We start from the raw sequence: 4,585 nt of genomic DNA, 5'->3' as shown, positions 1-4,585 counted from the left end.
CTTGACCCCTAACGTAACAGCGTAACATTTTCGTCATTACGTCTTCAATCTTCAACCAATGTTCCAACTCAAATCTTGTGTACCAGAACATTAGGAACAGGTTACCGAATGATGCTTCAGAAATCATCTTCACCTGCAACTCACTCAACTCAAGGTTTTCAGTGGACTTCGCAATAGCCTTCTTATTGGTCCTAATAGTCTTCGCAAGTCCCCACAATCCCCTGAAACCGCCACGGTATAAACTTCGTGGTTTTCCAGCTCCTTTCTTACGCTTATTAGCACCTACACAATAACAAGAACCAAAAACTATTACAGTACATATCAATATGGTATATCAAATATGTAGTTACATCATCAAATATGTAGTTGTAATATCTACCAAGTCTTGAAACTACATATTATTAACAGTACATACGAGAATATAAGTATCTACCTCTACATATTGATATGTAATATGTTATGAGAATATAAGTATTTACCTCTACATATTGATATGTAATAGTAGATACCACTACGTATTATTTTAACTACATATCGATCTGTAATAGTACGTATGGCATATGTATCTGCTTTGTATCTGTAATAGTACGTATGGCATATGTAAAAATGTAAAAACACTTAATACCAAAAACAAGCACAACAATGCATCATTACATACTCATAAACATATGTTATTAAGGATACATATTATTCATACGCTTTGTTCTTATATGTCGTTGTACTACATACCTTCTACATTTGATTTCCCCCCTTTTGCTTTTGGTGAAGGAGTAGCATCTCCCAGGGCAAGTGCATTTTTCCCCTTATCTTCCCCTACACCATATCAAATATGTAGTTAATGTATCTACCATGAACATGAAACAACTACATATCAGATACCACAACATACTTGTATTTCTATAACTACATATGAACCACAATTTACGGGGGTCGAGGGGGTATCGCCCCCTCGTTATTAAGAATTATCTTCACTTTTAACATTACAAACCTTCTTTCAGGAGCGCTTTTGCTTTCCCCCTTTTTGCTTTTTCCTTTCCTTTTAGAGAAGGAGTAGCAGCTCTCAGGACAAGTGCTTTGTTCCCCTTTGCTGGTGGTGAAGGAGTAGCAGCCTTTGTCACTGTTTTTCCTTTTGCTTTAGTAGTTGCCGCTGCTGTTTTTCTTTTGTTTTTTGCTTCAGGAGCAGCAACTGCTTTCTTTCCTTTGGTTTTTGTTGTTTTTGTAAACCAAAAGTTTTGTACACATTACATATTACAGGCAGATAATAATATGTAGCACACATATCAATTTGAGATGCTCTCATTACATATCAATAAGTACAAATTGCAGACAACATATTGATATGTAGTACAGATATAAATTGACACGCTTTAATATGTATTAGTTAAGCAGCACTACATTTCAAAATGTATTACACATATCATTTTTTGAGATGATATCATTACATATCAAATAACAGCATTACATTTCAATATGTAATGTGTACTACATATAACTTGTCACTACGAAGTACAAATTGAAGACAACATATTGATATGTAGTACACATATCAATTGACATACTAGATTTTAGTATGTGTAAGTTAAACAACACTACATTTCAATATGTAAGAGTACATATTTCAGGTTTTGGAAATATTGCATGTCAATATAAAGTAAAAATTAGGCTTATGAATTGATTTACCTTCTTTCTGAGGAACCTTAGTCATACTTCTTGTTGTGGGAGATTTAGCAGGGGAGGGTTCTGTTGGTGAATCATCGGAAGATTTCCTTCTTATTTTCACTGGTGAAGGAGATTTAGCAGCAGGTGAGGATTCTGTTGGTGAATCATCTGAAGATTTCTTTCTTCTTTTCGCTGGTGAAGGAGATTTAGCAGCAGGTGAGGATTCTGTTGGTGAATCTTCGACATATTTCCTTCTTCTTTTCGCTGGTGAAGGAGATTTAGCAGCAGGTGAGGTTTCTGTTGGTAAATCTTCGTCGGATTTCCTTCTTCTTTTCGCTGGTGTCGCTGGTGTAGGAGACACTTCAGTAATTTCTTCTATAATCGTCCTCTTAATTTTTTTACTTGTACCCATTTCTTATTCAATTGAATTAGGTCAAGAACTGAAATAGGAGATGAAACTAACCAATTTTGATTTGAAAATGACCTAGATTCTGAGATGAAACTGAGATGAATTGAATTAGGTCTGGTGTAGGATTGAAAACTGTTTTTAAAGGTAACCTAGTAATTTGAACTTCTTTTAAACTTTTTTGGACCAGCCACTAAATAATTTTTCCCACTGGACTAGCCACTAAACCGGGTCGGGTCCAAAAAAATGGCTAGTCCAGTGGGAAAAATCATTTAGTGGCTGGTCCAAAAAAGTTTAAAAGAAGTTCAAATTACTAGGTTACCCTTTAAAAACAGTTTTCAATCCTACACCAGACCTAATTCAATTCATCTCAGTTTCATCTCAGAATCTAGGTCATTTTCAAATCAAAATTGGTCAGTTTCATCTCCTATTTCAGTTCCTGACCTAATTCAATTGAATAATAAATGGGTACAAGTAGGAAATTTAAGATGACGATTACAGAAGAAATTACTGAAGTGTCTCCTACACCAGCGAAAAGAAGAAGGAAATCCGACGAAGATTCACCAACAAAATCCTCACCTGCTGCTAAATCTCCTTCACCAGCGAAAAGAAGAAGGAAATTTTGTCGAAGATTCACCAACAGAATCCTCACCTGCTGCTAAATCTCCTTCACCATCGAAAAGAAGAAGGAAATCTTCAGATGATTCACCAACAGAATCCTCACCTGCTGCTAAATCTCCTTCACCAGTGAAAATAAGAAGGAAATCTTTCGATGATTCACCAACATAACCCTCCCCTGCTAAATCTCCCACAACAAGAAGTATGACTAAGGTTCCTCAGAAAGAAGGTAAATCAATTCAAAAGCCTAATTTTTACTTTATATTGACATGCAATATTTCCAAAACCTGAAATATGTACTCTTACATATTGAAATGTAGTGTTGTTTAACTAACACATACTAAAATCTAGTATGTCAATTGATATGCGTACTACATATCAATATGTTGTCTTCAATTTGTACTTCATAGTGACAAGTTATATGTAGTACACATTACATATTGAAATGTAGTGCTGTTATTTAATATGTAATGATATCATCTCAAAAAATGATATGTGTAGTACATTTTGAAATGTATTGCTGCTTAACTAATACATATTAAAGCGTGTCAATTTATATCTGTACTACATATCAATATGTTGTCTGCAATTTGTACTTATTGATATGTAATGATAGCATCTCAAATTGATATGTGTGCTACATATTATTATCTACCTGTAATATGTAATGTGTACAAAACTTTTGGTTTACAAAAGCAGCAAAAACCAAAGCAAAGAAAGCAGTTGTTGCTCCTGAAGCAAAAGAAAAACAGCAGCGGCAACTACTAAATCAAAAGGAAAAACAGCGACAAAGGCTGCTACTCCTTCACCACCAGCAAAGGGGAACAAAGCACTTGTACTGAGAGCTGCTACTCATTCTCTAAAAGGAAAGGAAAAAACAAAAAGGGGGAAAGCAAAAGCGCTCCTGAAAGAAGGTTTGTAATGTTAAAAGTGAAGATAATTCTTAATAACGAGGGGGCGATGCCCCCTCAACCCCCGTAAATTGTGGTTCATATGTAGTTATCAGTATGTAGTTATAAAAATACCAGTATGTTGTGGTATCTGACATGTAATTGTTTCATGTTCATGGTAGATACATTAACTACATATTTGATATGGTGTAGGGGAAGAGAAGGGGAAGAAAGCACTTTCCCTGAGAGATGCTACTCCTTCACCAAAAGCAAAAGGAGGGAAAGCAAATGTAGAAGGTATGTAGTACAACTACATATAAGAACAAAGCGTATGAATAATATGTATCCTTAATAATATATGTTTGTGAGTATGTAATGATGCATTGTTGTGATTGTTTTTGGTATTAAGTGTTTTTACATTTTTACTGTATCAAAGCAGATACATATGCCATACGTACTATTGCAAATCGATATGTAGTTAAAATAACACATAGTGGTATCTACTATTACATATCAATATGTAGAGGTAAATACTTATATTCTCATAACATATTACATATCAATATGTAGAGGTAGATACTTATATTCTCACATGTACTGTTAATAAAATGTAGTTTCAAGACTTGGTAGATATTACAACTACATATTGATGATGTAACTACATATTTGATATACCATATTGATATGTAATGTAATAGTTTTTGGTTCTTGTTATTGTATAGGTGATAATAAGCGTAAGAAAGGAGATGGAAAACCACGAAGTTCATACCGTGGCGGTTTCAGGGGCTTGTGGGGGCTTGCGAAGACTATTAGGACCACTAAGAAGGCTATTGTGAAGTCCACTGAAAACCTTGAGTTGAGTGAGTTGCAGCTGAAGATGATTTCTGAAGCATCATTCGGTAACCTGTTCCTAATGTTCTGGTACACAAGATTTGAGTTGGAACATTGGTTGAAGATTGAAGATGCAATGACGAAAATGTTACGCTGTTACGTTAGGGGTCAAGATCCAAAC

Source organism: Papaver somniferum, unplaced genomic scaffold (assembly GCF_003573695.1).
Source record: "Papaver somniferum cultivar HN1 unplaced genomic scaffold, ASM357369v1 unplaced-scaffold_24, whole genome shotgun sequence".
NCBI lineage: Eukaryota > Viridiplantae > Streptophyta > Magnoliopsida > Ranunculales > Papaveraceae > Papaver > Papaver somniferum.
This window is presented reverse-complemented; position numbering follows the sequence as displayed.